Source organism: Leopardus geoffroyi, chromosome C1, assembly GCF_018350155.1.
Source record: "Leopardus geoffroyi isolate Oge1 chromosome C1, O.geoffroyi_Oge1_pat1.0, whole genome shotgun sequence".
NCBI classification, from domain to species: domain Eukaryota; kingdom Metazoa; phylum Chordata; class Mammalia; order Carnivora; family Felidae; genus Leopardus; species Leopardus geoffroyi.
The window spans coordinates 99,369,514-99,390,035 of NC_059328.1; the positions used below are offsets into that span (position 1 = coordinate 99,369,514).

The 20,522-nt window shown below is 48.9% G+C and overlaps 1 protein-coding gene and 1 pseudogene across 1 annotated transcript in view; both read left to right on the forward strand.

Moving 5' to 3' along the window:
- The window catches only part of MAB21L3 (mab-21 like 3), a 135,433-nt gene extending 125,100 nt beyond the window's left edge, over nt 1–10,333 (forward strand). Inside the window, exons 9-11 of the transcript XR_006712662.1 lie at nt 7,658–7,845; nt 9,319–9,442; nt 9,538–10,333. The gene's annotated coding sequence lies outside the window, so the exon portion shown is untranslated. The remainder of the gene's footprint in view (nt 1–7,657; nt 7,846–9,318; nt 9,443–9,537) is intronic.
- The window catches only part of LOC123596842, a 39,013-nt pseudogene that overhangs the window by 8,369 nt on the left and 10,122 nt on the right, over nt 1–20,522 (forward strand).

Genomic DNA, 20,522 nt, shown 5'->3' on the forward strand with positions numbered 1-20,522 from the left:
TTTTTGGTCCTTGCGGGGCTGTTATGGAGAGCTTCGTTTTTGCTCATCTCTACCTCGTTTATGTGCTTTTGATTCAACGTGTTGAACAAAAGCATCGCTGCAAATTTATGATGACCCTATTCATTTCTTTTCAGTGTTCCTTCTTTATTTTCTTCGCCTCTCAACTATGAGGACGTGTTCAGATTTTGCTTAGTCCCTGAGGTCTAATCGTGGAGGTGAAAATGCATTGCCTTAGGTGTCGCTAAGCCTCTGTGTGCTTGGATCCAGACCTGCCACTCGCTAGCGGCATGACACTCAGTTAGCCCCCATGAGTACTCTTTCCTTTAGCTAGGCAGTGGGAATAAAAGAATCTCTTTTGCCTCTCTTAGAAGGATGTCTTGAGGATAACATGAGGTGACAGGTAAAAAAAAGAGAGCGCTAAAAACTAGTGTAAAAATCATATTAATTTTCACGTGTTGAGTGTTACGCTATACTGGCCACTAAGCTAAGCTCGTTACCTACTATTATGTATTATTTGGTTTCAACCTCATGACATTGCAATTAGGGGTAGTGTCCTTTCTCTCTGCATTTGCTGCTGAGTACCTTGAGGCTTAAGTAATTGGCCTGAGATCACACAGCAGGTGAAAAAGGAAGAGCCTGGATTTGAACCAAGTCTGTTTGGCACCAGACTGGGGGCTCTTAACCCCTGCACCATCTCGAGACCATCTGAATTGAAGGTGCCATCGTCCCAGATGCTGGTGATGTCTCTAGAACTCCATTCCAAGCAGTCAAGTGATTAGAAGACAGTGAAAGTCTCAGCACAATCTACAAGGGGCTATTCATTGAATAGCGGGCTAGAGAGGAGTCCTTTGCCAAAATTTTGCCTGAGTTTCTAGAATCAAAACTCTCACCATTGACCAAGGGGGCAGCATGGTGTGGAGGTAATTAGCATCCTTGTCTCCAATTAAAGAGGCCAAACTATGACTCTGGGCAAGCCAGTCACTCTGGCTCTCTGGCCTTCTACATCCTCACTATGAAGAGGAGGAGTTTGGATGAGAAAACCATTAAGGTCCCTATAAGTCATAATAATAGTAATAGCTAATATTTGGTAAGTGCTTACTAAGTGCCAGGCTTTTTCTAAGTGCTATGTTCAGTCTTGTATGACTTTCATAACAACCCTAAGAGGTAGGTGCTCCCTTTTTTGTAAGTGAGGAAACAGGCACAAAGTGGTTTGCCCCAAATCACATCGAGTCAGGGGCAGAGCTGGGCACCTGCCCGCTTAACCACTCCTCTTTCCTTCCTCTCTAATTTCTAGAAATTCTGTTATCTTGGATGGATGGGGAACTTCCTTATGGTTGGCCCCAGTTTTTTCTCAACTCTAGATAAAAAAATAGTGCCTGTTTTTAAACACTCCGTCACACTGCCTAGGACATAGTAGGTGCCCGGCAAATATTTGCTTACCTGACGTTTTTTATCAGAATAAGCCAAAGATAATACACAGCATGAGCCCGTGCAGTTCTTATCTTGACGAAACAACCCATAAATAAATGAATAAATAAATGAATAAATAAATAAATAAATGTGTGTGTGTGTGTGTGTGTGTGTACACAATCCCAGTTGTAGAAACTTGATTATTGACTTTGGCAATCCTTTCTCCATCTCTCTGTGCCAAGAAAGTTATTAGAATTGAATTGAGAGAGGCAGGGGCACAAGAATGGCCGAGACAAGATGCTGAGTAGTTGAAATTAATGACTCGTGGAGCTGATCTCCTGCCAAGGGCTACACCAGCTCCCGGGAGGAATCCACCACTCTGGCCAGTGGCCCAGCACTGCGGAAGCTGCAGGTCAGGTTTCTGGAGGGGACTCCCAGGTGGTTGGGGACCGACAGGTGTGGGAAGAAGGAGAAGGGCACTCTTCCCATTACCAAGGGCCAGATAGGCCAGCACCCACCAGTCTGAGAACAGTGAGGCTTTGCTAGACCCTTGTCCACCCCTGGCTGTGGAAAGAGGAGAGGATGCAGCGAAGGGGATGGAAGAGAACACAGTGTGATTCACAATCCGTCTGTGACAGGAAGACAGAGTGGCTTAATAACCCATAGCCGGATGAATGGAATATTCCTTCTTTCCCCTGGCAGGGCTGGGCCTCTGGTGCCATCACCCATAAAATGGACAGCCACCCAAGGAGCCGTGGAGCTAATTAACAAATATGTCCCCAAGTGTGCCAGAACCCAGTCCACTGGAACTGTAAAGATGGAGAGTGTTTAGACACAAGCTTAATGAGGAAAACACCAGCAGGGCTACTTAGCACCTCCTCCATTCACCTTCTCCTGCTCGGCCAGCTGCCTCCCGTCTCCTGTGTCGGCGCCCAGCATCTTCCTTTCTTTTGCGTTTTCCGTCCTTCTCCCACCAACCATGAAGCATGGGAGCCACCAGCTAAAGCTTGTGGCCAAGTTTCTGAGAGTGATTGCACCTTTATAAGCCTCTAAGAAGCTGCTAGCAAGGGTATGGGCTTTTATTAGTTGAGTTGTGTATATATTTGCTTCTCAGTGTACATATTTTCCACAACAGTAATAGTAACATGTACTGAGCCCCTCTTATATGTCAGGCACTCTTTTAAATGCTAAGAGTACTTAGGGAATCTGTGTAATTCAAGAGTGACCCACCTAGCAATACTGACATTGGAGGTTCTCCAACAATCCTACATTACAATACAAAGTCCAAAGCTCCGCTCACTTGCCCAGAGTTTTAAATGAGCTTATAGTTCCCAATCAGATAACTAGATCCATACTCTTAGTCACAATTGGATATCCCACTGCTACTGAACATCTAAGGAGAGCTGACTATGTGGGAAATAAATACCAAAACAAACAACAAACAAATGAAGCAGTATGCAGGGAGATGTGAGAACATGGGAGGAGAGGAGAATTAATGTTACATTTATCACGTCTTTATGGAGAGAAGATACTGCATCCAAGAAAAAAGAACAGGGTGAAACAAAAAAGGATCATTCAGAAGCCAAGATGAAATTCTTGGAAATTAAAAACAGCTGAGATGAAAAATTCAACAGTGAATCTCTCAGAAAGTATAGCAAAAAATCAAAGAGATTTAAAAAATCAGAAAAGAAAGCAAAATTAAAAGACTAGTTCAAGAACTCCAGTCTGTAAATAAGAGGAGTTCCAGAGAGTGAGAGAGAAGAGAACAGAAGGCAGAAAGGAATTAATTCCAAATGAAATTATTTCCCCAATTTTCCAAGAGATTAAAAAAAGACACATGTTTTCAGCTTCAAAGAATACATCAAATGTTGGGTCACCGTGAATGAAAATAGATTCACACTGAGGCATGTCATTGGAAATTTTCCAAAACTTGGAGGAAATAGTGTTTACGAGATTCTAGAGAAAGAAATAAGTCACATGCGAGAGTCAGAAATGAGGATGGTTTTGGACTTCTCAAGAGCATCACTGGAAATGAAAAAGAAAATGGGGCAACGCATTCCAAATTCCGAAAGGAAATGCTCTCTAACCTAGAGTTCCATACCCAGCCAAATTACCAAGAAAAAAAAAAAAGCCCAAAGATAGAATAAAGATATTTTCAGACATGCAAAGTCTCAAGAATGTATTTCCCAGGCAGCCTTTCTCGAGAAAGGGAAAGATATAACAGGAACAGAAGTTTCAATACCCTGGAGAGAAGTAAAGGGAATTCGCAGGAGAAGGGAGAGAAAAGATCCCAGGAGGACATTGCACACCAGCCATGGAGGGCAGCAGCCCAGATTGGTACAACACCAGTCAAGAGACAGGCATGTTGAGGTGCCCAGAGTCACTGTACTGTCTTTCCAACCCATGGACAAAATGCTCAGGTAAGCTTGGCCCATATTCTTTACTATGGGCTGTGCTCTCCTCCTCGCCTGCTCTCTCGCTGAGCTTGTCTGACCCCACAGAAGAACTCTGCAGTGACCCACTCCTAAGAGTTAAAGTAGGCGAGGAACTTAGATGAACTCAGAGGCGGAATCCACAGAGCGGTCCATTTTCCCCGACAATTTCTCTTCCCGTAGGAAGAGGCCACAGAAGCCCATGTGCACAGGAATAGTAAAGGGATCTGCAGACAATATGGGATGCAAAGAGTGTTATAATAACCAACGATATCTGCTAAGCCTACAATTGGTATGAAAGTCTTCAGCAGCTTGAAGTGTGAATAGGAACTCAGCTTTTAGATGTTCACATCCCACTCTCTCCTGAGTTATATTCAGCTGAAGATGCTCTATGCTTGGATTCCAAGGTCACACTCACATATTCAGCCTCTGTTCCCAAAGTAGGCTCTTTGTGCAAGCATGGTGGGTCCAGACAGAGAGGCTTCTCTCCACAGGTGCTTACTGTGTGGGAGTCAGCACTCCTGTGTCAACTATCTAGGTCCAAGCACTGAATTTAATGAGTTTCTCTGGGGAGCTTTTGGGCCCTTTCCTGACAGCTAACACCACTTAGAACCATCTCAATAACTGGAAAGATGATAAACACGTCAGGGGCTAGGACTTCTAGGTTCCAAGAGGTTCCTTGACTTCAAGCAATTTGGCCCATTTTCTTGCTACGGGTATTTAAAAGGGCAGGCTTTGTCGCCCAGGGGTTTCTGTCCCTTCTTTGCCTTCTAGGTAATGGATGTCTGTGAGGCTTACCTGGAGGGTATAGTCCAGCGACTTGAGAGCAAAATCTCACCCGGAGACGATGTGTCATCTCCAGCCAGACAGAAAACAGGTGAATGTAGTAAATGGTGGTTTTTTTTGCTACAGTTTCACCTAAGCTGGCCCCACCCTGCCCTGCAGGAAATGAATTTGGTTAACTTTCTACTCTGCGTTAGGGCTCTTTGTATCCATATCTTCTTTTAGACTAAGTTCTTTGAGGGCAGAAGTCCTAAGTGAGGATTCTTTATTTCCCCCATCCCACCCACCCCCAGTGCGTAGGACGTGCCTGACCCAGTGACTGCTCTCCATATGTTTACACAGTGAAAAAAATGAATACATAATTGAATTGATGCTGACTCCTGTGACATCCAAGATACATATGCCATGTTTTTAGGCTAAGGCAGTTCTGCCAGCTCCTGGGAAAAATCAGATCCATAACTATTAGAATAAAATCTCATGAATCTGGGTGTAAGGTGAGAAAGCCTTTCTTTTTTTTAAGTTCGTTTCTTTTGAGAGAGAGCACGCAAGCAGGGGAAGACCAGAGAGGGGGAGAGAGAATCCCAAGCAGGCTCAGCACTGTCAGCACAGAGCCCGATGCGGGGCTCGATCTCACAAACTGTGAGATCATGACCTGAGCTGAAATCAAGAGTCGGACGCTTAACCGAATAAGCCACCCAGGCGCCCCGAAGAAAGACTTTTTAAATTAGTGACAATTGTACATGATAAAATTACTTATAAAGAAATTCACTTATTTTATATACACAAATTTACCTTAACTCAAACTAGGCCGACTAGGGGTTCTATAACGGAAGTCTTAGAGGATTGAGGAGGGATGTGTTACATAGTCATTGTTAACGGATCGATAGATACGTCTGATGTGTTGCGGTTCTTGAAAGCAGTTGCTTTTTTCAGTGTTTTAAGCGTTCCTCATAGAATCGTGTTTTATTTTAAAATACTGTGGAGCGGAGCACTCCTACGTCGTGAGTGGGGATGTAAGTTGGCCCAAATACCTCGGCAGCATCTGCTAAAGCTGAACGGACGTCTACCCTGTGACCCTACGGTGCCACTCTCGGGTGTGCTGGGGCCCCACCACACACACACACAGGAATGTTCATGGCAGCGCTCTTTCCAGGAGTCCCAAACTATAGTAAACCAGTAGCCAAACTGGGATCTATCAACAGATAGAAACACCATGGTGGACAGCTCATATTTACACAATGGAATACTTCCCAGCAACAAAAAAAGAACTTCCTAACCATTGCCCGTCACAAGAAATGTATTGTTGAGAGAAACCAACTGCATTGCAAAAGGACATACACCACGTGATCCCATCCGTAGGACCAAGAGCAGGCGAAGGTGCATAACCGCAGAGGTCAGAATGAAAGATTATTTTGCGATGAGGCACAGCCTACGTGGGCCACAAGAGAACCTTCTAGCAAGCTGGAAATATTCTCCAGAGTTGGAGTAGTAGATTCATGGGTGTATACATATGGAAAAATGCATCAAACCATATACTCTTTGTGTTCTTTACTGTGTGTAAGTTGTACTTCAATTTTAAAACAATGCTGCAAAACTCAGTTCCCTTAAAAAAAAAAAAAAAAAAAAAAAAGCACCGTGAATTTCAACAGAGAAGTTTCAGATGCGGTTCCTTCCTGCCTCCTTTGTTTTTCCGGTAAGCCCTTCTCCTCCCACCTCCTTGGCTTGCTGTCCTTGGTGGGCTTCTTTTCCTCTGCCCGGGGCCATTCTGTGGTGGAGCCCTCCGTGTGCTCCTCTGTTCCTGTTTGGGTCCTCCCCTAGCGAGCTTTCACCTCCACCTGCTGATGTCCCTGCGTCCTGACATCTCCAGACCCCACCCTTCTGCAGAGCTTGGATCTTGAGATACACAGCCTGCTGGCTATCTCTGTTTGGCTGCCTCATACAAAAATCAAGTGCAGTCTATCCAAAACTTACTCGTTATTTTCAGTGTGACATTCTCCCTTTAGCACCCAGCTACCATCCAATGAATGGTACCTCCATCCACTCAAAGAAACCAAGAGGTCATCCCCGACTCTCCTCTTTTCTCCCTTTGCCATGTGCCTCTAGCAGCAAGAGCCATTGGTCCCACCTTTTGAGTAACCTCAGGACTTTGCTGTAGTCCCCAGTCGTGGTCTCCTGGATGTGGGGAGAGTCACCTGACTCATGCGCTTGTTTAGAGTTTCGCCCCCACCAACGCACCCCCTGATCATCTCCCTACAATGAGAAACTGATTATACCTCATTCCAGCTTCCCTTCCGTGACCAGCACCCCGCACCTTAGCTTGGACCACCACCCTCAATGTCCGTCTTTGTCTTATGTTCTTTGTCTTACGTTCCAGACTCGCCTCCTGCCCCCTTTATCTCAGGCAGCCTGAGTGAATTCCAGCACTTCTCCAGCTGTTTCACACTCCCTGGTCTGCGGAAACCCCTCTCTGCCTGTTCTCATTGCCACGGGGGAGCTCCTGGCTGTCCTTCACATCCTGACTTCTCCAGGTGCAGACGGACCCCCGTTTCCCTGCTCCCATAACACCCACAGTAGCGGAACTATTGGGCTGTTTTCGCCACTGGCTAAACTCTCAGGAGGCTGAGAGGTGTTTTGTCTTCTCTGTCCTCGGATCCTAAGATCATGGCTCAGAGCTGGTGCTCAACAAATTGGTTGCGTAAATGAGCAAAAGCTCAGTTGTTAGGTACAAAGACTTTTTTTGCATCAAAGACACACAGCTCAGCAAGTGCATTTCTAGCACCGTCACTGTTTCTATTTCTGAATCTAATTGCTAGTACACAAAACCGTTCAGGGCAGAAACTGCAGTAGGTGAAATGGTCCAGCCGCTCCCTTCCAATGCAAATGTTCTGTGCTCTTGTGAAATTTGCTGCCGTTTCAAAAGGGTGTAGGCCTTTGGAATTTTAAGCAGGAAAAAAAAAAATCGCTGTCCAGTGTTCTGCCTGGGAGATTCTCACCCCACTTTCTCCAGGAATGCCTCCTCCTTTCTCTCCCAGTTCAGATGGACAGCACTGAAAAATCACAAATCTGAGAAACCCAGGACGATCCCATGGGCATGGAGATTGCTGCATGGGCCAGAACCCAAGGCCCAAGGGCACAGAGTTCGCCTTCTCTAGACCTTGCCAAACGCTGGCCGTCCTTCCTGGTGGCAAGTTCAGAGGATCACGGCACACCCCCCACAGAGGTCAGCCAACCATGAATTTACCTAAAACTCCTTTTGACGTACTTTTAGGCCTCCACCCAACTCCCCGTTGGATAATGAATTCTGTGGGTTTATTACTTGCTGGCAACAGAATAGCATTTCCTTTCATTTGACCTAAAAGTCCCCTTGCTCCAATGTCACCAATCCCTTCCGAAATTCCGATGCTGAGATTGTGTGGGACAAGGACTTGCTGCCCGAGCCCTGTCTGCCCTTTGGGGCGTCGTGGACACTTCGAGCAGCCCCTCCCAGCCTTCAGCTTTCCAGACTGGAGTAAATATATGGTGTCTGGAAGAAGGCCCTGAACATAATAGATATTGAATAATGACGATGGAGCTGAATGATGATAAGGACTGCCTTTAAAAGGGGACTCAAGTTCTTGCCACGAGCCTGAGATGTGAGAATTCACTAATAAATCATCGCCAAACACAGTGTAGAGAGAAAACGAGTGGGTGTGCTTCGGGCCCCCTTGGTCCAGGGCCACGGGCTCATCTGTTCCCCCACCACCGGCTGTTCCGGTTTCCCAGCAAGGAGCCTTCCCTCTGTGCACGGGCAGCCTGCCTGTGGGAGAGGGCAGGACACTGGGCCAAACCACTCTGAGGACAGCGTCCTTGCGTCGGACGATTGTGCAAGGGGAAACCTAGTCTGTGCCCGGCTCCTGGTAGACGCTGGGCACTGCTCTAGGAGCTTTGCAGGGGTCACGCACTTTAGCCCACAGGCTAATAATCCTAGGAAGGATGTTGGGGTCCCTGTTATACAGGTGAGGAAACTAAGGCTCCAAGAAGCTGGGTAATGTGCCCAGGATGCCAGAAGCAGTGGATCCGGGCTTCAAAACCAGACCTGGTAGAGCCCAAATCCCATCCTCTATTAGTGATACTCCCTTGTCCCCTACCCAGGGGACCGTGTGGCCCCATATGACCCTCCCATCCTATGGAGGCCGGGGTTTTGTTCCTGTTCCAGGCAGCAGGACTGATCCCCTTACTGCCGGTTCCATCACCCAGGCCCACAAGGTGCCTCATGAGCTGGCCGGGGGCCCCTCCTTTCCTTTTCCTTGCCTTATCTGCTTGCAGGAAGCAGAGGGGCAAGATGGTAGCAGTGACTCATCGCCAGAAGAATAAATCTGGAGTGGGGGTAGCCCCAGTGGCATGGCTGGATGCTGTGACAATGGAAGAAAGTCCCCTGAGCTTTGTAAGGGTGTTGCCTTTTGCTGCTACAAAACAAAGGCAGAGAAAGGACAGCAGCTAGGGGTGGGGGCGACGACGGAGGAGAGCCAGTGGGGACTGCACCACTTGCCGGGGTGGAAAGGGAAGTCTCCAGGGGTTGGAGACTTTTCTGTAGCTGTAATTTGAGCCATTTGCAGTGCTGGGCAAATCGCAAGGTTTGGGTTTTTTTTGTTTTGTTTTGTTTTGTTTTTCTGTTTTTTTTTTTTTTTTTTTTTTTCCTCCTGTTTTTATTTAGCAGGTGGATCTGGCCTTCACACATGATGAGCTTTCTCCACGTCCTCAGCCGGGAATGCACAGGACCCCATGTTTCGATGGTTTAACCTCTGAAATGTATGAGGAAGCCCGCCCAGGCAGACGTGGTGAGGCGGCTGTGTTCTGTCCCCAGGTAGGTTCCAGCTTCTGCTAAGCAACAGATAACATGTGTCACTCTGCTTCCTTTTACCCTTCCCCCCAGGCTCTCCCAGGGCCTGGCCAATGGCTGAGATGGGGCACCGAAGACAAACGGGGGTGTCGGCGAGGTGCCGGGGAGCTTACCAGACAGACAGCTATCCAGGCAGCTCTCCCGGCAGGTGTTCCCGCACCACTCTTCAGGGGTCACCCTGCCCTCACGGTGGTGTGGCAGAAGCATAGCCAGGTTCTAGAATGGAGAAAGGAGCCTGAAGCATGGGTAGGCCAGAGGAAGAGGGCGACGGACCCCTCAAAGGGCATCATATTCCATGAGCATCTCATGCTATGGGCTGAATTGTGTTCCTCAGAATCCTTATGTTGAAACCCTAGTCCCCAAGGTAATTTGGAGACAGGGCCTATAAGGAGATAGTTAATGTTACCCGAGGTCCTAAGGGTGGAACCCTGATCTATTAGGATCGGTGTCCTTAGGAGGAAAGACACCAAAGAGCTTGATTCCTCTCTCTCTCTGCTCTGTGAGGGCACAACAAGAAGGTGGCCCCATCTGCAAGGTAGGAAGAGAGATCCTACCAGGAACCGAAATGGCCCCAACCCTTCGGTCTTGGACTTCTAGCCGCCAGAACTGTGAGAATTCCCAGCCTGTGGCATTTTGTTAGAGCAGCTGGATTAGACTCCAACCACCGAGATGGTAATTGCTGACAGATCAGGCTGACCTTCAGTTTCCCCCCTGCTTCCAGCAATGAAATTTCATCCTAGTCTCAGCGACCATTGTGCCACAATATCACTTTGTGAAAATGATGGCAAAGGTGCCACTTGTGGAGAATTTGCGCAGGGGAGGGATTTCTCTGCCTCATGCCCCCACCAGGCCATGCCTCTGGTGAGGCCTGAAAAGCCAGATCAGGCCCCAGCAGTTTCATGGAAGCCAGCCCCAAGCCTGGTTGCCCCGCAGGGTAACAGGTGCTCCGGGGGAACCTAGAACCTTCCAACCATGACTGTAACATCGCAGAGAATGGACTTGAGCCCTGCCTCATCCCACCCCACCCCACTGTCCAGGACAGCACTTGTGCCAGCACAAGGGCCCCCTGGGAGTGTTCCTCCCACAGCCAGAGTCACGGGCCACCCACTTTGCATCCCTCTCTGCAACAATCCTGAAAGATAATGTAGCTCCCAAGGACCCCAAACTTCCCATGTTCCCCATGTCTTAGAGAGCTCGGTGTATGAAAAGGCTGGCTCTACACGCTGGGTGTGATTTATAAGAAGACTCAGCAGAATTCCTTTCACTAGGCCCTTCCTTCTTTTCTATAAAAAATACAAGGCTTTAAAAAACTTGTGTTTTTCCTTGAATTCCTCAATCAAATGTATGCTCTGTGAGATAAAGGAATAGGAAGATTTGAAGCAGGTATTGGAGTTGATCCCACGAGAACAAGCCAGCCTTGGGCCTCGGGAACGGCTGGCTAGAGCCCACGGTAGCCACTGAGAGGGAAAGAGGGAGAGGAGAGAACGGCCGAGGGTGTCACGCACAAGGAAGCCTGGCGCTCGCAGTTCGGCAGTGCTAGCGCTCCGACCCCTCGGTCACCCTCTGATGTCATCTGAGCCCATCATGTATCCAGTTCTGGCGGCAACCACGAGCATTTCTGACCACAGGCAGTGTGTGCAAGGAGGCTTTGTCCCATCTGTCCACGCCTGCCCTCTGCCTCTGCTTTTGGCCACCGAGATCGAAAACACGCCCCCGAGCCCTACAGCCCAGGGGCACCAAGCGACCCACACAGATGCATTCCGCTCAAGTTGCCATCACAGAAATGCACTTGCGGTGATCCTTCCTCTGCCTCCACGAGAGTGTTGAGTGACCTGGTTCTGGGAGCCCCTTATTTTCTCCTTGGATCCCAGACACAAATAAGAATAAAGCTTGCTTACATGCCGAGGACATTTCTGAGCTCTGGTGCCCGCAGAATTTCCTAGGACTGAGAATGCAAGTCTGTCATTATGGTATTTGCAGAACCAGAGACTGTATTTAAGTCTTCAAGAGGATGCTTATTATAACCCCTTTCTTGGGACTCTCATGCCAAAACACTACATGAATAGTCTTTTTCAAGGAAATTTGCCAGGGAAGGCAGCAAGCATCTGATCACATAGGAATAGTTTGGGGTCGATTTCAAGCTGTAGAGTCTAGGGGAGAAGGAAGTTTTCCCGACGGCTGCCCTGGGGAAGGAGAATCCACACGGGGCTGTGTATTGCACAGGCTGCCATTGAGGGACTGCCATCTTCAGAAATTATGACGGGAACAGTGGGCCTTGGAGTTGAGCATGATTGACAACCTTTCCTGCCACGGGAAGTGGGTATCCACAGAAGACACTGAATCCTGACTGAAAGATTAATGATGGGGAAAACCGGTGCCTCAGGGGATAGACAAGGGTTCTGAGCTCTTCTGGGGGAGAAAGCAGACACCCAAGCCGGACACATTGAACTTCCAAAGGAGTCACGTTGGGGTGGGAGGAACCTTCTCTCCAGTAAAGTTTCTGTTTTTTTTTTTTAATGTTTATTTATTTTTGAAAGAGGCAGAGACAGAATGCGAGTGGGTTAGGGGCAGAGAGAGAGGGAGACACAGAATCTGAAGCAGGCTCCAGGCTCTGAGCTGTCAGCACAGAGCCGGATGCGGGGCTCGAACTCACCAGCCGTGAGATCATGACCTGAGCCGAAGTCGGACGCTCAACCGACTGAGCCACCCAGGCGCCCCGTAAAGTTTCTATTTTTAAAGACTACTTCCAAACCCATTTCCACTGCTCAGTGGTCAAAAGCCATTCTACCATTTTGAATTTCTCTTTGTTTTAAAAACTCATAATGTCATTAGAGAAAGTGCATCCTACATCATTAATATCACTACGATACATTAGCACATTAAAAAATCCAAAACATTGTATCTTTTCTTTTTATCCGCTATTACTTTGCCTGTGGGGAGGGAAGGAAGTGCCATGCACAAAGGCATGCTCTAGGAAGATTGATCTGGAAGTGGTAGAGACACGGAGTCAGGGAGGTGACTCATTTCTTCCTTTCTTCAGTAAACATTTATTCAGCACTTGCCATGTGTCAGGTGTATAAAGATGGTTTCTTCCCTCCATGTCATTTTAGGTCCCCCAAGAAGCAGACTCCAAAACAGAATACAATGTGCAAGAAATGTACTGGGGGACATGCCTATGGAAGATGCAGGAGGGAGGAGCGGGGGCCAGTGGGGAGAGTCCTCAGATGGCGACACAAGTCTGACATCTGTGAAAAGAGAGTGGGAGGAAGAGTAGCGGACTTCAAGGCAGTTGGCAGAAAGTCTTGACTGGGCCAACAGAGGGCCTCCCAAGCCGAGGCTGCCCGTTGGAGGAGTCCATTTGGAGCAGGAATGGACCACTGCAATACCCTGAGTGTGCTGGTTGGTTGAAGGCAGACTGGCAGAGATCTGAACGCCATGGTGGGATCCAAAAGGCAGCAAACTGGAGGCTGTCTACATTTCCCACAGTAGGTCCCTTTGAAAGAGATCTGGGGTGGAGCATGTCCATGGCCTACACGGCCTTCCAGAAGCTCTTGATTTTGACCTATAAACATACGCATCACAACACTACTCCAAGCCTGCGGACTAGCCTTGGGGGTTTGGTGTCCATCCCACGCTCAGTCAGCTGCAGCCTGGGTTGTGGATAGGCCCCCAGGATAGGGCACAGCTGCTTAGACAAGGGAGGGTTGTGTGTGCAGGTAGGCACTGCCCACAGGCCCAGTACAACGGGGAGATGGCCAGACACTGTTATATGCAAGACACAGTGGCAAGAGGGAGGGAATTAACTAACTTCTTGTGAAGGGAAGGCCAGGGAAAGGTTCAGCATGAACAGATATAGCCGTTGGGTTTAAGAACGTGGCTGGAATTTATCGCACACGCCGGAGGAGATGCGGTAGAATCAGACTCATTGCAGACCCGGATTCCTATCCTGGCCCTGACACTTATCTGCTGTATGAACTTGGGTCAGGCTCTTCCATTCTTTTTTGTTTGTTTGTTTTTAATTTATTTTGAGAGAGAGAGAGAACACAAGTGGGAGATGGGCAGAAAGAGAGAGAGAGAGAGAGAGAGAGAGAGAGAGAATCCCAAGCAGGCTCCATGCTGCCAGCATAGAGCCCGATGCAGGGCTCGATCTCACCAACCGTGAGATCATGACCTGAGCCAGAATCAAGAGTCAAGTGCTTAACCAATGAGGTACACAGACACCCCGGCCTCTTTGCTTCTTTTAAGCTGCAGTTTCTTCATCTGTAAAATGGACATCGTGCTAGTATCTGTTTTACAGAATTGTTATGATGACACATAAGAATTCATGAGCAGAGTGCCTTGGCCTAGGGTGCGTGATCAGTAAATGGCAGCAGTTAGTATTCTTGCCATTAATATTTCCAACATCCCGGACAGTGGGAATGGCCTGTCCACAGGTCAGACAGGACACAGGGCAGCCAGTCCAGGGAGCTGCTGGTGGTTCTTTGTGGCTAGATCACCGGGCGCAAGCGAAAATGTGCTAGAAACCAGGCCCCATCAGATGCAAAGCCTTATGTGCTGTGTAAGATATTTCAGATTTCACACTAGGTTATGAGATGCTATTAAAGGATGTTATGTAGGGAGGCAGAGGATCAGATTTGCATTTTAAAAGTTTCCCTCTGGCAGCAGGGCATCCAGCGGGGTAGAGGGAGAAGGGACTGGAACGGGGAGGTGGGTAAGAAGGCTTTTGCACGAACCCAAGCAAAAGATCAGAGGACCCACAAAAGGGAGAAGAGAAGCAGATTTGAAAGATAGTTGGGAAGAAGTGACAGGTGACTGAACCCAGGTAGGTGCATGGGTGAGGGAGGCATCTTGGGTGACAGGGACGCCTGGTTGTTTGGTTTGGATGACTTGGTGGTTGGAGGTACAACGCACCCATAGCAACTAGAGGGCAGGACCAAGGTGGGGGCGGAGACAAGGCCATTGAGTCTGGGCGCGTTGCATCTCTGGCGCCTGTTGGACGCCCCAGTGGGCCATTCTCGCAGACAGTTGGATGGACGGACCTGGGGTCCACGAGCGGTCTGGAGACACTTGGAGGTTGGCGGCACAGTCCAGGTGGGGGTCTGAATAAGAACGACAGTGGGAAGAGTAAAGAAGAAGGTCAGTGCAAGGACAGTCACAGGTCCTGCGTGATTCACATGGGCATCTCGTTGGTAACCGCCACATGATTGAATGTGGGAATATGCTGCCTCCTAAAGCCCCTAGAATCCACAAAGATCCTGAAAGAATAAACAACCATCTGGATTGAAAGAGTGACGTCAGCTCGGCCTGAATAATTAAAAAGGATTCCTATAGTTAATCAGGCTGGAGGGACACAGATAAAAGCAGCTGCAGAGTTAACGGGAGACCTTGTTTCTCCAAAGCCACGCAGTGGCTGTAAAATGAGTGACCAATGGTGTCCCAGAGCCTCCTCGCTAACCCGTCCGGTACCGAGGGCACCCAATTGCCAGGCCGCCCTCACTGCGTGACTGCACCCCAGCCCACCACTTCCGCTGATCCCACCCCAGAAAGCAACCCATCCACAACAGGTCCGGGTTCCCCTGTGGCCCTCCTGGGACCCTTCAGGGTCAACACCCTTCTGGATGATGCTCCCCTCCTCCCTCTTGGCCACCTGCTGCTCTAGAGTGAAACAAACCCATGAATCTGACTGTGTGTTCTTTGGCTGATTTCAGATGACAATATGCTCCCCAGCAGGATCGGTGGGGATCATAGAACCCCTGCTTGGAATGAAGCATAAGGAGACCGACGACTTTAATCGGAAATCTGCAGTGGGAGCAGGCCCGACCTCACCTGGCCGCACTTGTCGGCCGACCCGCGCTCAGAGAACTGCTTCTCGTCCGGGCCGCACCTCAACAGGGACACGGGCAAATGGGGCCACATTCCAGGGAGAATGATGGTGTGCTCAGATAACTCAAAGTAAGTCACATGAGGAATGCTTGTCAGAACCGGAGGGAACACAGTCTTTGAAGGGAAAATGCAAGAAAACTGTCTTCTGTTATGTAAGAGGCCATAATATTGAACAGGGATTAACAGGCCTGGGAGGATAGAGCAAGACCCGTGGTTCTGCCCTGGGCAGGACCCAGGCCCAGGCAGATTCACATTCAGTGGAAGGAGAATCTCAGTCATGGTCACAGTGGACTGCTCTAGGCTGTGTGTGTGCCTTGTCACAGGGGGTGTTTAAAAAGAGGCTGGACGTTGCCTTGGCCAGGCTGTGTGGTGCCCAGGAATCTCAGCCTATAGGGACTTTGGGCTTGATGACCTTTAAGACGCCCCCTGTTCATCATCTGTGTCCCAAAACCAGATCCCTACCTGGGCTGGATGGGCCTCCTCATGCCATCAATGCCTACAGCTCCCTTCTCAGAGAAAAATGAGAGGCGGCGGGGTGGGGGCACTCGGGGGTCATGGAGCCAGCCCAAAGCCCTCTGCTAAGGGACGTGCCTTCATCAGAAGCAGTGCAACAGCATGCGACCGTGGCCATCTGTCTGTGGCGACCTGAACTAGCTGTGGGCAAGTACCATTGCAGGAAAGCTCTAGAAGAGCAGGAATTTGAACTGGGGGCCATAAGGAGAGGGGTGAGAGGTTCAGGGACAGAAAGAGAAACAGAGAGTAGGCTGGTAGGCAGGGCCATGGAGGCGGCAGGGGGCCTGATGCAGCAGAAGTCGTGGGGCGGCAGAGGGTGACAGGTGTTCTAGCCGCAGCATGGGGGCGGGGGGAGGTGGCCTCCATGATGGTGTGCCATGGAGGAGACATGGGCAGAGGGCACGCTAGTACTCTATCGTTCCGGCTGTTGTGCCCCCTGTGGCCTTGGTGGAGCCTTGCATACCACTTGAGTCCCCACGGGAGCCCGGTTGTCTTTACAGCCACGCCCACGCATGGAAATAAGGCTCATAATCGAAGCCAACTGAGTGAGATCCTGTTTCTTGAAACTCAAGTCATTTAAGAGAAGTTCTAAGGAGGCAAGACAGCGACCTCTTGGGTTTTGAAAAGAGTTCATGCAGTGGTCCAGCTGGCGACAGGCTGGTCCTCGGTACCAGACCTGGGGCGTGCAAATCCCCATATGGCTAGATGGTCTTCTCCCCTCAGACCCGTCACCCACTCCCTACATCCTACCCTGTGGGAGCCAACAGTCCCCACCTTTCTTGTACATCAGCCTCTCTCCTGTCACAGAAACAGGGAACTGTGGGTTGGGAATGCAGTGCCCCAGGTGGCCAGAATACTAGATGCTTCGGCCAGAAGGAGTTTGAGCACGGATAGAAGGCAGCCTCCCTCTGCAAAAGTGAGAGGGTATCTGAGGTGAGAAAACAGCCTCTGAATCGTCTAATCAATCATGACCTGTTCTCTAAATACTTGCTGCAAAAGCCAACAGCCCAGGACGCCTGAGGCTGCACAGGGAGCCCGGTGACCTCTCTCCTTTGGCCAAATCTCCTCTGTCTGTAAGACGACTGCAGCGTCATCATGAAGGTTCATTGAAGTATTACCGATGAAGTCTTTTTCGACTCCTACCCTTCAAGGAAGAGGGATCACTGCCCCTTTGTTACCGTAGCAAAACACTGGACAGATGTGCCCTACAGAGCCCTGCAGTAAGTCCTAGTCACCCACGGCCACTTGCATTCTGATGGCTCATTGCCCATGTTTCCACTATTCTTATTCTTTGAATGTTATTTTTTTAACTTATTTTTGAGAGCGAGGGAGAGAGAGTGTGAGCGGTGGGGAGAGGGGTTGCCAGAGAGAGAGAGGGAGACACAGCATCTGAAGCAGGCTCCAGGGTCTGAGCTGTCAGCACAGAACCCTACATGGGGCTCGAACCCATGAACCAAGAGTTCATGGCCTGAGCCAAAGTCAGACACTTAACCGACTGAGCCATCCAGGTGCCCCTGAACGTTAAGTTTTTTTTAACAAGTCATTTCCTTTGAGGGGCAGAGGACTCATCTTTTTTCTGTATCCCCAACACTTACTTAGCCCAGTGCCTGGCATAGGACGGGGCTTAATAAATGTCTGATGAATGAATGACCTTCAGATAGAATAACCACATTTAAACTCCATAAACTGCTCAATGTGCCCTATGCTCATCCCAAATGTCTCTTTCTGCATCTTTCCCCACCCCCCTCCCAGCAAATATGCATCCACTTTGAAACACTATATATATTTATCCACTCACTGAGTTCCTTGGCTCTTGTCCACCTCAACACCCAGCTCCTGGGGACATGGCCACGTCACCGTGCTCTCTTATTAAGGCTTCAGAGGATGTGGTTGAGAAGGGGGGGGGGGTCCTCGACTTCTGAGTTTTGTTAGGGCATAAATTATAACAAATGTAAAACATAAGCCCATTAAGTCATGTCCAACCAAACAGAGAGGGGGGATGTTGGTACTAAGGCGTGATCTGTAAGAGCGATGATTATAAAACCACGTTCTATGTACCATGAGACCAGCCTGAGTCTCTGTCCCACCACGTATTGCCAGTGTGATCACGGTCCGGTGTCTGCAGTGGCCTCATCTATGCAAGCAGGCACTTAGCATAGACCTACCACAGCATAAGCTTCAAATAAATGTTGGCCGCTATTGACTGTGACTTTCCGCCAGGTTATAGACACAGGACTCAAAGAGATCTTAAACATCATCAAGGTTTTGGGCTCTTCAGCACCCGGTCAAAGGTGCTTTGAGAATGAGTCGGGGTCGCGGTGAGGAACGGAGAGGAGGCACTCTGACTTCAGCCGGAATTGCTCCGCGTGCTTCTGCTTGATTGAGCTTTTATGGAGATTTCAAGGGAAAGGAAGAGGAAGAGCTTCCACTGCCAAAATTAATCCAAACTGCAGACTGGCACCAGAATCTCCTCTTCCACATCCTGGCCAAGTGATGGTCCTGCCTTTTCTTAAACACTTAAATTCTCTCTGTGAGGCCCCAAACTAGTTTGCTTCGCAATGTTTGTACTCTTTAGAATATTCAGGACCTCAAACAAATGGCTAACAAAGTTTTATTGCCTTGTAGAAGTCCCGCCAGACCTACTTGAATGAAAAGAGCGCTGTGCAAACTTAATTGAAGCACAGTATTCTTAACAGTAGTGCTACAATCATTCCCGAAAACGGTTGTCCTCAGTAGGTTGTAAATGTCTCCCAGGCATCTTGGCCACACTCTGAATTTGCTTAGCAAATCCTTTTAGGTAGAGCGAGCATAAAGATAATTTTCAGCCTGGACCCTTGTGCAAATCACCACAAATTCGGAATCAATGGAGCTCGAAATAATAAGATTTCAGCGTTTCCGTAGTGATGTTTTCCATTCCGCAGCACTGCCAATTTTTCAAAGTATTTTCATAGCTGATGTCTCACTTAGCCGCCCCTCTGAGTTGAGATGAGAATGAAAGAAAATTCTATATTTGGCATGCTCTGTAAACGGCAAGGCTCCGAAAATGTTTGCAATTACTAAGTTATTAGACTCCAGGTCTCCGGGCTCTGACTCACAGCCCGGCCTGTCTCCTTAGGCCTTGCGGCCTGTCTCACTCAGAAGGGATGAAAGGTGGCCCCAGGAAGAGCTGCCTAGGCTCACTTGGAAAAATACCCTGAGCACCTGTATAGCATTGTGCCTTCCAGGACCAAGGAGGACACCGAGAACGCGCCGACGCTATCACAGGTGGGGACAAAAATGGCGAACGTGTGGGAATGTGTTCAGAACTGTTGAGAGAGGGTGGCTGAGGAGTCCCTCATTCACGTGAGAATCTGCCCTTCACTGGACAGTTGTAACTGCTCTTTGTTCTGCCTGCTGTCCTCATTCATGTTCTAGTTCAGGTTCAGACCTATCTTTCAAGCCCAGGCCGACCAGCTGAAAGGCCGCCCCCTTCGGTCGCCCATCTAAGCAGTCATCCGTCCTCCTGTGAACTTTCTACGTTCTTTGCCCCACTCCCATGAGCCTTCTTCCACATGGCCTCGTGTTACTGCTAGGGGACAAGGCATTTCTTTCCTGCTAGTTAACCAGCCACCTGAGAGCGAGGCTCACTCCATTCCATCCTATGTAGTGCACGGAGTTGGGCAGAGCAGGTCGTGATAGACTCTGCTGTTGTTCCAACCACCCATTCTCCCATTCTTCCTGTGAGTAAATCTCGGCCAAGTGTGTGGCTGCCTAGCTACATTTCTCAAGTCCTTTGTGGCGAGGCATGGCCCTATGTGGTTTTTGTCAAATGGGTTAAGAGCAGAAATGAGGTGAGTTTCCGCTTCACGTTCCTAACAACGGAGTAGCTCACCCCTTTGTGATTTTTCCTTCCCATGGGCTGGGGAGCAGACGTAGAAAACAAGAACTGTACCCTGGGGGAGGGCAGAGCAACAAGATGGAAGGAACTTGGGTCCCTAGCAAAGCCCCACCACTACCTGGACAGCGCATCCCACACACTTATGTGAGAAACAAATAAACCACTATTTCTCTTAAGTTATTCTATTTGGGGACCTCTTTTTTCTTTCTTTTTTTTTAATTTTTAATGTGTATTTATTTATTTTTTGAGAGAGAGACACAGCATGAGCAGGGGAGGGGCACAGAAAGAGGGAGACACAGAGTCCAAAACAGTCTCCAGGTTCCCATGCGGGGCTTGAACCCACAAACCGTGAGATCATGACCTGAGCTGAAGTTGGATGCTTAACCGACTGAGCCACTCAGGTGCCCATAAAGATTTTTTTAAGTTTATTTATTTTGGAGAGAGAGAGAGAGAGACAGAGCACAAGCAGGGGAGGGGCAGAGAGAGAGGGAGACACAGAATCCGAAGCAGGCTCCAGGCTCTGAGTTGTCAGCACAGAGCCCGACGCACGGCTCAAACTCATAAGCTGTGAGATTATGACCTGAGCCGAAGTCGGACACATAACCGACTGAGCCACCTGGGTGCCCCTTATTTTGGGAGCTCATTATTAAAACTGCGTTGTCTAACCACTAATCAGCATACAGGTGTCCTATACAATTTTGGTGTGTCTGAGTGAATGGATGCATGGATAAACAAAAGAATAAAT